General features: G+C 42.0%; 1 protein-coding gene across 1 annotated transcript in view; it reads right to left on the reverse strand.

The window, feature by feature from the left end:
- Positions 1-6,481, reverse strand: part of LOC308305907 (vomeronasal type-2 receptor 26-like) — a gene marked incomplete at its 3' end in the record, with an annotated part of 60,550 nt that extends 54,069 nt beyond the window's left edge. The window contains exons 1-2 of the mRNA XM_080750803.1: positions 6,090-6,481; positions 1,725-2,012 (exon numbers count right to left, since the gene is read on the reverse strand). The remainder of the gene's footprint in view (positions 1-1,724; positions 2,013-6,089) is intronic.
- Between the last annotated feature and the right edge of the window lie 7,557 nt (positions 6,482-14,038).

Raw genomic sequence — 14,038 nt, forward strand, 5'->3', positions numbered from 1 at the left:
TTCCGAAACACCGCCATTCCGAACATTGACTTCTAACCCTAACCCTAACCCTTACCCTAACCCTAACCCTTACCCTAACCCTAACCCTAACTAACCCTAACCCTACCCCTAACCCTACCCCTAACCCTAACCCTAACCAATGTTCGGAATGGCGGTGTTTCGGAATGGCGGTCTGACACCACATCTCTGAACGTCTGGCAACACCAGCCTATACCCAGGTGGGTACCAATTAAATGTGAGCTCCAGTGATGACACCTGGCCTAGGGGTGATGAAATATTGGATCAAGAAGTGCAGAGGTGTTGGAACATATTTAATTCCCAATAAGATTAGTTTCTGGAGATGGTTTTTAGACATGCTAACATTACCTAACAAGGACACAGGGGCGCTACTGTAGTTACTGTAGGTCTGGTGTACAGTATCCATGATACAGAGAGGGATAGGCAACAAAACAAAATACGCTAAATAGATATATCAAATTGTAACGACTAGTGGGTTTCATGTCGGAAGGATTAGTCATGTTGACTATTTATCAGAACACTATTTTATCTGTGATGCAGTAAACCAAACACAAAACGTAGTACTGTCCACGCTCGCTCGCTCGCGCGTGTAATGCGTGTGTGCATGCGGCCACATGTACAGTATGCGTTTATTTGGCCATCCTTATGACGTTACTTGTGCCACACCTTACAAGGGCCTTAGCCTGGGATCACTTCACTTTTCGGGGTTGTAACCGGTCTGGAGTGGAAACCACAACACGTCGGAACGATCAAACCGGATTCCGTTTTCACCCAAAATGATTCCCCTGCGCTCAAGAACATACTTACCTAATAAACCCCTTGATGCGGAGTAGTTTTGCTTTTGAAAAATTGGTTTGGTATATGCATCTTTTAGTCCAACTCGTAGCAACTGGCAAGACTACGCAAGGCTACAAGGCTAGCATTTTAGAAGGGATTGGGGAAACAAATCTCCTACGGATTCCATAATAGCATACAGCATACATAGCAACTAAGCCAGTCATGAACCCAAAGCCACCCTGTAGATCCACACCAGACTTTGCGGTTACGTCAAAGCCCCAAACCTCGAGCTTGAGCTTCAAAGGAAATAGCAAACTCACACAACAGCACAACATACAGACTGTAGACGCAGTGACGCACATCAGCGTTCAATTCCAGAGCCAGAAACAGTCACTGAACTAAGTTTCATTGCCACTATAGGGATGGGACGATAATCGTTATTATCTTTTATCGTGATAAAGAAAACACTTGCGATAATATTATCGAGGAGATTTAATTTATCGTGAAATTATCCTCCGTAATGCACTGGGATCAATTCACCTTTTATTTGGCGAGCTGCATATCTGCTAGTACCATTTAAACCCTCTATAATTGGTCAAACGGACCTGGAAATAATGTAAAGTTACAGTCTTTTTTCACTCTCTACCAGATCTCTTTGCCAAAAAGTAGCCGATCTACAAGCTCACAACGCGTCGCAGCGGCTATCTTTTGACAAATGTTCCGCCCCAGGATAATGATGTTGGGGATATTTTGATTATCGCGATAATATCGTAAATCAAATATTCATATCGTCCCATCCATAATTGCCACTCCAGTCATTGGGTCCCAAAATGATAGCAATAGTACACCAGCTTGAATCACACAAGTATCAGCACACAACACAAGCAGCAGCAGCAGTAAAAGCAAAGCAAAAAACAAAAGATTCCTACCTCAGATCGTCTTCTACAGTTGAGTGATGCCAGGGTCTAACTTTGGATAGAGAGATAGAGCCCTCTCCCTTCCCTCTAGTTCATGAGGAGCCCTCCTCAGCATGTCTCCAGTCATCTCCATCCTCCATACGTCCGGCTAGATGTCCAGTACTTTCCTCTCCTGCTGGGAGCTCCCGGTATCATAGCACACCGACCAGCCTCGTTCTCCCAGCTGCCATCTCCTCATCTTGGTAGCCTTCCAATACTGACGCTTGTTGGTAACATGTTCATCCTGGATGATGTTCAGTGCTGCAGAGCATAGGAGAACAGACTCTACTGAACTCAACTACTCCATACTGTACAGCAGTGGTTCCCAAACTTTTTAGCCCATGAACCAAAAGAGAAAGTAGACACTTGCCCGGGACCCAAACTATAGTGAAAACAGCAGATCTACAAGCTTTGCATGGTCGCACCGCATTGTGGGCTTGTAGATAATCTATTTTCATTACTTCTTAAACGTTTGTTTTCTAATTTATGGAATTTCAGATATTTGTTTGACTTCTTCATGAAATTACTGAGGAAAAGAAGAAAAAACAAAAACATTGAATTTGCTTTTTAGTTCATGATTATTATCTTTTTGTTTTGCTTTTTTGTGAAAGATTTTTGAAAATGTTTTGAAATAATAATTAAAAACAAAACAAAATAGGAAACAAAATAAAGAGACCCATAAAAACCCACAAATGGGTCCCGACCCAGTGTTTGGGAACCAGATCGATAGATAGATAGATAGATAGATAAAGAGGGAACTGACCAAGAGCCACATAACAATATTGTACACAACTGTTACAACAGACAGTCTAGTTAGTATACCATTACCTGTACATTTCTGATGATATTCGCTGCTCTCTAGTGACATCATTGTGTGAATGGTAACATTTACAATGGCATATCCTCCTCTCTAATTAGTCAACTTTAAAGCAGCCAACATTGTTAAAGCTAACACTCTGTACTGTACAACATACTGTACATCAACACTTCAGGCCGCAACCCCCAAAATATTCATATTTTAACTGGGGACCCCCCACCCTGACAAGCACTAAAGCCCCTATCATAGTAGGCACCGCGGTGATAAGCTACGGTGTAGTCTTTTTAACTTTTTCCCTGCCAGATGTTGTTATTTATTATTGGGTTTTGTGCCAGCAAAAGCACCTTACCTTTGCGACGATATAGACAAAGATGTATTTTTTTTTTTTTTTTAATTTTCTCCTTAAAGAGGTGTACCGTGGCTCTACAAGCAGTAGGGGGCAGCCTCATGCAAGAATGAATGTGAAAATGGTCTCAGATAGGCTCTCGTTTGTCAAGGCTGCTCAAGGCTGCTCAGTCGCTACAGAGCAATAGATCCAGAGGAAATCACATGGAAGTGTTTTGTTACTCCATTGATGCTAACGTCCAGTGGGTTTTTGAGAGTACTTTTATGGGAGCCGTTTCAACGGTACACACCCGCGGGACCCCTCATCAGTTTACAGACATCAAACCAAGGTACAAAAGAACGAGCCAAAGAACGTACAATTGGTGTTCCGCCGCCGTCAAAAATGGGGCGAACGGGAACGTTCAAAGCGTTGAGTTAAGACGTTTTAAGTCATAAAACTACAACATTACGTCATTACTTGCGGTGAAGAGCTTTCCACCGCGAACCTCGACACATATCTCTCTGTTTTTACTATCAGACAGATCGGCCCATCACCCCGTTCACTGATTGGTCGATCTAGACCAGTCAGTCACAGTGATAGGACTTCACCGTGACTGACTATGATGGCCTTATTGGCCTCCACTTGTTTTCTCACATTAGGTGGATAGCTTTACACCTAACATTTGCGGTGATAGGCTCTTCACCCTGGACTCTGATAGAGGCTTAAGAGTTGAGGCGCATTACATTTTGTATAACACGTTGCGAGGTGTTGTGAGCATGTAGATCTGCTATTTTCACAATGTCTGCCTCCAATATTTGACAATTTGGCCAATGTTTAATTTGTCATTTTAGAGGTATTAAAAAGTCCCTAAATTGTCACTTTAGAAATGTGCAGATAACCTCAGATACACTTAAACCTTAAGTTGGTTTGTTTACTGTTGAGAGAGAAAACTATGTTGCACATTAAGTTGATCAGACCCACAGGTTGAGAACCTGCGTTCTAGAGACAGTGTTGTGCCCAAAACTAACTAACTAACTAACTACGGTAACTAACTACGGTAACTAACTAACTAACTAACTAACAGCATGGGGTGGGATGACAACATTAATTACATGAATCCAAATCCATTTAAATGAAATAGTGTGCCAATGTGTTTATTTCTTGCAAAGATCTGACGCTGGTCTGTTTTTTTAATGGTCTTTGTCGCCCCCATGTGGACAAAATGAACACATACAAGTGGAAGGCATCGACAAATCCAGTGTTCACTCAGTTACTAAAACTAGCCCTTACCCGTTCAAAGATATGAGCTCCGAAATGATGTGCAGTGTGTGGATTATGGGATGTGCACTGTGCACACAGTATATGAGGGATGGAAAGTAACTTTAACTGGTGCTTGCATGCTAATATGTAGGAGCATCAATGTAAGAAATACCCGTTCCATTTAACGGCTACAGAGATACTGTGTACCGATCTGCATGATTTTGGACAACATCTGTAACAGGGCCAGAACCCCCCCCCACCCCCCGCCCGCCCGCCTGTCCGCCTGCACACACACACACTCCCCCCCCCCCCCCCCCCCGTGTGTGTGTGTGTGTGGGTTTGTGTGTGATTGTGCATGGCCTGAACAACAGCGCCCCTCCCTTAACATGTGTGGTCACAAAAGGTACTGTAGGCTAAATAGATATAGATACACCATAAAAATGCAATTATACAGCATACGATTTGTGAAAGTGACAAACGGGCTTCACAGTTATGTCAGGTGTGTTCATATGCTGATGGTGATGCGATTTCAGATCAATTGCTCCAGCCACTGAGGAGAAACGCGGTTTCAGACAGACACTCAGACAGACAGACATTCGGAAAATTATATGTTAGATATGACCTACTGTGTACACTTACTCACTTAGCCTACAGTATAATATACAGAATGAGTGCTGTGTAGCTTGACTGTTAGGCCTACACATTGAGGTACATTACACAATGTGACATAGGCTACAGTACAGTATATAGAAGTCTTGAGAATGATAGTAACACAAGCATTTAGGAATCAAATGCATTCGAGTTTCATTTCAAAACGTGTATGAACATTTCCACGAGTGGCCCTGTAAATATCTTCAAAGTGACAACAGGCCTACAGCCATAAAATAGCCTACTGCTTTAAACCTATCTGTCAAAAATGTTAATTGGACAATATATGGGCCAATATAACCAATAACATTCATCCATACAACAAAATAATATACATTATTAGATTCATTAATTGTAAGGGTGGGTGCATGCCTCAATAAAAGTGCAGGATAGGCCTATGTTTGTTGGTACTTGGTAGACTGACTTTTGTAAAATAATAAAGTGAGCCAACATTGTACACACAATTGTGTGTAAAGATATAAATGGCCAAAAGCCAAAACCTCCTATCTGAAAATAAATCACTTTTTTGGGAAAAAGAAAATGTGTGTTCAACATTAAAACCTATACTATTTCTAGTCACATGACATTTTTTGGCAAAATGAAGGGCAGAACGATCTTGCAGACAGATTGACCATGTGCAGCATAGCCTGTTGTCCTCATTTCAAGTGAAATTCAAAAATCATGAAATTTGCAGATGGAAGGTTTTGCGTTTTGGCCATAATGCTAAGCAGCTAACTGTGTGTATACCGTAGCTTATAACTCACCTGGAAACAAAATAAGTGACGCAGTTGTTTTGTCACGAGTCGCGACGATAATACCTAAAACGTCTCTTTAAACTGTGCCACGCGCAGAGTGTCAGTCACTGACAGTGAGTCACACGCACTTTTCACTTCCTAACAACCTGGACAACTAAACTCTACTTTCATGAGCTCTAACCTTTACATATAAGAAATTAATTAATTGTATTTCTCTTTTCACTATGTAACTACTCCCAAACCATTTTCTCCAGGCAGAATAAACTTGCGCTCCAAACTGATATCTCACAAGGGTCTTTTATTTGGCACCCAACCTGTTCCAACACCATGTGTAGACAACGTGAAAACTGAAAACATACAAACATAGGCTACATGTTTTTAGCCATAATGTACAATGCAACAATAAACAGAAACAAATGCAATGACCAGTTAAATAAAAGGCAATGCAAGATGAGATGAAAAACAAGTATAATAACTTTACAGAAACAGTGAACCAACAATAAGATACAAAACAAACAATAAAAGTGACATACCGTGTGGCCTTCTGCACTGAATATTTAGGAGATCAGTTAAGTTCTCCTGTATTGTTGATTCTTCTTTATTGTTTGTTTTTTGACGCTCGGCTGTACACAACAGTCCTTTTCTTTTTTTCTTACTGTCCTGTAACCTTTAACTGCTGTACCTTCTGGGTAACTGAATTTCCCCCTTGGGATAATAAAGGTATCTATCTATCTATCTATCTATCTAAGTTGCATTCTTCTTTTCTAAAGAGAGAGACGCCTGCAACAAAGCAGAAAGCCCGCAACACTCCAATTTAGATACAGTCTTTTAGGTGCACGGCTCGAAAGAACATGTAGAATGAAGAAAGTTGCCAGCACTCAAGGAATCTCCTTTTTTATCAAGTTTTATTTACCTCATACAGGCTCACAACACACGGACGCGTTTCGGCCGTCCAGGCCTTCCTCAGCGTGAGTATTGACAAAAAGGCAGGAAGTGACGGTATAAATAGGTGTGTCACAATCAAAAGTTCCTCTGAGCAGCTGTGTAAAGCTTCCGGTCTATTACATTATACACTGACCAAATACATTTGTTTCCCACAAGGTACCAAGTGTTACATCGTACAGAAAAATGTTTTTTATACACTAATTATAATATACCACATCAAGTAGTACAGAGCAACACCCTATACGACAAAAGACACTGACAGTTGTATCTGTAGGGTTGATAGACCCCCATTACTGGGCACAGTGAAACAAAATAGTCAAGGGATACAAAAATGTACAAAAATATACAAAAATATAATATTATTAAAATATATACAGTATATACAGAAATATATACAAGAGGGAAGCCGTAGGGATTTAGTACTCTCTATGTTGACTAGAAATACATTCACAAAAAGCAGCCGAGTAACAGCTCCTCATTTAGCCCCTTGGGCTGTTCAGTCTGTAGAGTATGTATCCAGAAGGCTTCCCTCTGTAATAATGCTTTGTCCCTATCCCCACCCCTCTTCAATGGGTCTACCACTTCTATTCCCATAAACCTTAAGGTGCAGACCTTGTGGCCTACAGAATTAAAATGCCTGGCAACAGATGATTTGTCATCTTTGTTTCTGATTGAGCTTTTATGTTCTGAAAACCTGGTCTTAATTTCCCTGATGGTCTTCCCAACATAACACAGTCCACATGGACACTTTAACAAATAGACCACGTACTTAGTTTTGCAAGTGATTCTGCCTTTAACTAAATATTTTTTTCCAGAGTGTGGATGTGAAAAAGACTCGCTCCTGATCATGGCGTTACAGTGAATGCAGTTTTGACAGGGGAAGTTCCCAGAGGGTACAGTAGACATAAAGTGTTTGGGGGGAATGTAAAGATCTGCCCTCACCAGTGTGTCTCTGACATTTTTGGCCCTCTTGTGGGCAAATACTGGTTGGTCTTTAAAGGCCTGTCCAACATTAGAGTCACTGGCCAAGATGTGCCAGTGTTTCTCTATGCTTAATCGGATGTCTCTGGACACTGGTGAGAAAGTGGTTGCACAGACAATTCTGTTGTTTGCCCTTCTAGATGAAGGTGGTTTGGGAGACAATAAGGCTCTCCTGTCTAGGTCTCTTGCTCTCTGCAAGGCATTATTTAAAATATCAGGACTATAGCCTTTTACTCTAAACCTAGAGCACAGCTCAGCAGCTTGTTCCTCAAAGACTGTATCTGAGCTACAAATTCGCTTGATTCTTACCAGTTGACTGTAGGGTAGGCCTTTCTTTAGGCCGGGAGGGTGATAACTAGAGTAAGCTAAAAAGCTATTACGATCTGTTTCTTTCCTATGGACTCTTGTGTCTAATTTATCAGTCTTTGTTAAGACTACATCTAAAAAGGAAACTGACTGCTGGCTGAACTCCAGGGTGAACTTGATAGTGGGCATTCTGCTGTTGATATAAGACTTGAACTCGTGTAACTGATCTAGAGAACCACTGAAAATACAGAACACATCATCTATGAATCTATACCAGCATCTTATCAGCGTAGAGAATGGATTATTTTTGTACACATAGTCTTCTTCAAACTTCCCCATGAAAAGGTTTGCGTAGTTAGGGGAGCATGGGCTTCCCATACTTACGCCCTGGCACTGTAGATAGTAAGAATTCTCGAACTTAAAATAGTTTCTATTGAGAACAAGTTTCATTAACTCCACCAGAAAGGCTGTAGGTGGATTAAGGTTTTCTCTTTGATTCAAATAATATGCCAGAGACTCTAAACTTTCCTGATTGGGTACATTAGTGTACAGCGCGGTAATATCTAGACAGCAAATAAAATCGTCAGATTGGACGTTCTCTAAGGCATCTATTCTATTTAGAAAATCAGTAGTGTCTTTTAGAAAAGAGGGAAGCTGAGAGACTAGATGCTTAATCTGTGTATCAATATATTGAGATATAGGTTCAGACAAAGACTGATTACCTGCTACAATAGGGCGACCTGGAACTGGTTCTACACACGATTTGTGAATCTTAGGTAAAGTATGAAAGATAGGTCTAACAGGGTGTTTCTGATACATATAATCATGTTCAACCTGAGCAATGAACCCCTCACTCAAAGCTGTAGTTAAGAATGACTGTATTTCCTGTGAGAATTTAACTGTAGGATCACCATTCAAAGGCGTGTAGAACTCAGTGTTACCCAATTGTCTGAATATTTCTTTCCTGTAAGATTCTATATTCTGTATAACAACGGCGCCACCCTTATCAGCGCTCTTGATTACAATGTTTGTGTCTTTACTCAAAACAGCCAAAGCATTTTTCTCATCAATCTCTATGTTAGAGTATAGTCTTTTTTTATTTTCAACAGAGAGCTTCGAGGACACATCCTGTTCAACCAGTCTGCAAAATGTGGTCACAGAGGGATTAAACACAGGTGGGACAAAAGTACTTTTTGGTTTTAGTCTCTTCACAACATCCATATGGGACGTAGATGCCGAAGCATCATTAATGTCACGCTGCTGAGGCAGGTTGCTACTATTCTGTTGGGGCGAACCAACAGACTGAGAAGAAGGCGGAGTAATCACGGCCCCCTTCGTAAAGAAGGCCTTCAGTTTCACTGACCTAAAAAACTTAAATAGTTCTATCCTTGTCGTGAAGGAGTTGGCCCTGGTGTAGGGAATGAACGATAAGCCCTTAGACAGGATCGAAACCTCTTGTGTGGACAATGTTCTGTTAGACAAGTTTATAACGTTCACTACCTCTGACCCCGTCTGCTGCTGTAGGCTGCGCGGGCGGTGTCGCTTACCCCCCCGCCTGGTCCGCCGTCTCTGGACCTGGTGGTGTACCGGCCTGTGGCCGGAGCTGGGTCTAAAAAACGTTGATTTCCTCGCCTTGCAGATGTGGACTGTGTGGCCTCGTTGCCGGAATCATCAGTGGAACGACCACTCGAAGCTGAGAAGTATCCTTGTTGTTGTCGCCAGCATGAGCGACAACAACAAGGATACTTCTCAGCTTCGAGTGGTCGTTCCACTGATGATTCCGGCATCATTCCGGAAAATCAACGTTTTTTAGACCCAGCTCCGGCCACAGGCCGGTACACCACCAGGTCCAGAGACGGCGGACCAGGCGGGGGGGTAAGCGACACCGCCCGCGCAGCCTACAGCAGCAGACGGGGTCAGAGGTAGTGAACGTTATAAACTTGTCTAACAGAACATTGTCCACACAAGAGGTTTCGATCCTGTCTAAGGGCTTATCGTTCATTCCCTACACCAGGGCCAACTCCTTCACGACAAGGATAGAACTATTTAAGTTTTTTAGGTCAGTGAAACTGAAGGCCTTCTTTACGAAGGGGGCCGTGATTACTCCGCCTTCTTCTCAGTCTGTTGGTTCGCCCCAACAGAATAGTAGCAACCTGCCTCAGCAGCGTGACATTAATGATGCTTCGGCATCTACGTCCCATATGGATGTTGTGAAGAGACTAAAACCAAAAAGTACTTTTGTCCCACCTGTGTTTAATCCCTCTGTGACCACATTTTGCAGACTGGTTGAACAGGATGTGTCCTCGAAGCTCTCTGTTGAAAATAAAAAAAGACTATACTCTAACATAGAGATTGATGAGAAAAATGCTTTGGCTGTTTTGAGTAAAGACACAAACATTGTAATCAAGAGCGCTGATAAGGGTGGCGCCGTTGTTATACAGAATATAGAATCTTACAGGAAAGAAATATTCAGACAATTGGGTAACACTGAGTTCTACACGCCTTTGAATGGTGATCCTACAGTTAAATTCTCACAGGAAATACAGTCATTCTTAACTACAGCTTTGAGTGAGGGGTTCATTGCTCAGGTTGAACATGATTATATGTATCAGAAACACCCTGTTAGACCTATCTTTCATACTTTACCTAAGATTCACAAATCGTGTGTAGAACCAGTTCCAGGTCGCCCTATTGTAGCAGGTAATCAGTCTTTGTCTGAACCTATATCTCAATATATTGATACACAGATTAAGCATCTAGTCTCTCAGCTTCCCTCTTTTCTAAAAGACACTACTGATTTTCTAAATAGAATAGATGCCTTAGAGAACGTCCAATCTGACGATTTTATTTGCTGTCTAGATATTACCGCGCTGTACACTAATGTACCCAATCAGGAAAGTTTAGAGTCTCTGGCATATTATTTGAATCAAAGAGAAAACCTTAATCCACCTACAGCCTTTCTGGTGGAGTTAATGAAACTTGTTCTCAATAGAAACTATTTTAAGTTCGAGAATTCTTACTATCTACAGTGCCAGGGCGTAAGTATGGGAAGCCCATGCTCCCCTAACTACGCAAACCTTTTCATGGGGAAGTTTGAAGAAGACTATGTGTACAAAAATAATCCATTCTCTACGCTGATAAGATGCTGGTATAGATTCATAGATGATGTGTTCTGTATTTTCAGTGGTTCTCTAGATCAGTTACACGAGTTCAAGTCTTATATCAACAGCAGAATGCCCACTATCAAGTTCACCCTGGAGTTCAGCCAGCAGTCAGTTTCCTTTTTAGATGTAGTCTTAACAAAGACTGATAAATTAGACACAAGAGTCCATAGGAAAGAAACAGATCGTAATAGCTTTTTAGCTTACTCTAGTTATCACCCTCCCGGCCTAAAGAAAGGCCTACCCTACAGTCAACTGGTAAGAATCAAGCGAATTTGTAGCTCAGATACAGTCTTTGAGGAACAAGCTGCTGAGCTGTGCTCTAGGTTTAGAGTAAAAGGCTATAGTCCTGATATTTTAAATAATGCCTTGCAGAGAGCAAGAGACCTAGACAGGAGAGCCTTATTGTCTCCCAAACCACCTTCATCTAGAAGGGCAAACAACAGAATTGTCTGTGCAACCACTTTCTCACCAGTGTCCAGAGACATCCGATTAAGCATAGAGAAACACTGGCACATCTTGGCCAGTGACTCTAATGTTGGACAGGCCTTTAAAGACCAACCAGTATTTGCCCACAAGAGGGCCAAAAATGTCAGAGACACACTGGTGAGGGCAGATCTTTACATTCCCCCCAAACACTTTATGTCTACTGTACCCTCTGGGAACTTCCCCTGTCAAAACTGCATTCACTGTAACGCCATGATCAGGAGCGAGTCTTTTTCACATCCACACTCTGGAAAAAAATATTTAGTTAAAGGCAGAATCACTTGCAAAACTAAGTACGTGGTCTATTTGTTAAAGTGTCCATGTGGACTGTGTTATGTTGGGAAGACCATCAGGGAAATTAAGACCAGGTTTTCAGAACATAAAAGCTCAATCAGAAACAAAGATGACAAATCATCTGTTGCCAGGCATTTTAATTCTGTAGGCCACAAGGTCTGCACCTTAAGGTTTATGGGAATAGAAGTGGTAGACCCATTGAAGAGGGGTGGGGATAGGGACAAAGCATTATTACAGAGGGAAGCCTTCTGGATACATACTCTACAGACTGAACAGCCCAAGGGGCTAAATGAGGAGCTGTTACTCGGCTGCTTTTTGTGAATGTATTTCTAGTCAACATAGAGAGTACTAAATCCCTACGGCTTCCCTCTTGTATATATTTCTGTATATACTGTATATATTTTAATAATATTATATTTTTGTATATTTTTGTACATTTTTGTATCCCTTGACTATTTTGTTTCACTGTGCCCAGTAATGGGGGTCTATCAACCCTACAGATACAACTGTCAGTGTCTTTTGTCGTATAGGGTGTTGCTCTGTACTACTTGATGTGGTATATTATAATTAGTGTATAAAAAACATTTTTCTGTACGATGTAACACTTGGTACCTTGTGGGAAACAAATGTATTTGGTCAGTGTATAATGTAATAGACCGGAAGCTTTACACAGCTGCTCAGAGGAACTTTTGATTGTGACACACCTATTTATACCGTCACTTCCTGCCTTTTTGTCAATACTCACGCTGAGGAAGGCCTGGACGGCCGAAACGCGTCCGTGTGTTGTGAGCCTGTATGAGGTAAATAAAACTTGATAAAAAAGGAGATTCCTTGAGTGCTGGCAACTTTCTTCATTCTACATGTTCTTTTCTAAAGACCCTTATTGGCTCTGTCTTTATATTTGTTTTGGAGACTTCTCCCACCGAGAGCTCCTCTCTCCACAGCAACTCAGGCTGGTCTGTTCCTATCTGATCATCTGCTGAACATTTGCAGGTGGACCTTAAATACCCCTAATTGGTACCATGTGACCATTGCCTGTGCCATGGCACCAACCAACCACCAGAAGGCTTCAAAACACACAAAATTTCATAAAATGTCACCCAAATAACCATACATTTACCCTTCACATATTTCAAGCAAACCCAACACTAAAATGAAATAAATCATCTAGCCCCCCCATTGCTGGGACAGCTACACACTATACGGAGCTCGTGTCTGTCTGTTTGCAGCAAAAGCAGTGTTTGGGGGGGTGAGAGGGGGCGGGGCTATAGGGGCTTTAAAAAGAGCCCGCTTCAGCCCCTTTTTTTCCACTGGCCCAACACCACACCACACCACACCACACCACACCACTCCACACCACACCACACCACACCACACCACTCCACACCACTCCACACCACACCACACCACACCGCCCACTTGTGCCAGGTTTTCCACTACAAGGACCTGGGTAGAGTGGTGTGAAAGTGGTACTAAACATGGTACTAAAAAGTATCCAATCCAGAGTAGGTCTGATCTAGGCCAAACACTTCATAATGACTGATCACTGATCACTCACTGACTTTTCATTCAGACCAACAGGATATAGTTGCAATACATGATAATAGATTCTATTGTGTTATAACCACTATTATAATCTATTATAGTCTATTATAATTGCATTTTTCATCAAAGTTGTAGTCAACAAAATCAACACGGGCTGACAGGTTCAGTTGGCAGCGATGGTCTGGTGACTGGTCCATCCAGGAAGCAGTCCGGTGAGGCGGGCGTACACATCAGGAGAGTGGACACTCCAGGTTCTACTGACACCAACCAGGTCCTTCTCACAGACCAGGGGGCCGCCTGAGTCACCCATGAGGCCAGGAGAGAGGCTCCACCAGCACCTGAATTACATTCGTTGAAGCGGTGAAAGCCGCTTCCAAGGAGTGGCTTTGTGTGTCCCGTTCATGTCCATATATGGACATTTCAGTCCAGAATGAACAGGTTTTATCTGTCCTGTACATCCAAAATATGTGTGCAACGTCCATCCCGGTCTGATGATTGGATGATTAAAAATGTCCAATGAGACCAGAATTGAGGATTGGTCAAGCTTCACATGACAATTCGGCCCTCCAGATAAAATCATTCATTCATTCAGAATTCATAGCTCTAGAACACATAGTATAAAAGTTCACCGCTTCACTTCGAACCGAGGTTTGATTTTTTAGGACCCTTATGGTGACCCTTAAAAAACCCAAAGAGGGGTCTAACTAGGGGGGTTTTCATGATTCAGAATCCATTGCAAGCATTTGTGTAGCATGAAAAATATT

Source organism: Nannobrachium achirus, assembly GCF_963921795.1.
Source record: "Nannobrachium achirus genome assembly, chromosome: 20".
Taxonomy (NCBI): Eukaryota; Metazoa; Chordata; class Actinopteri; order Myctophiformes; family Myctophidae; genus Nannobrachium; species Nannobrachium achirus.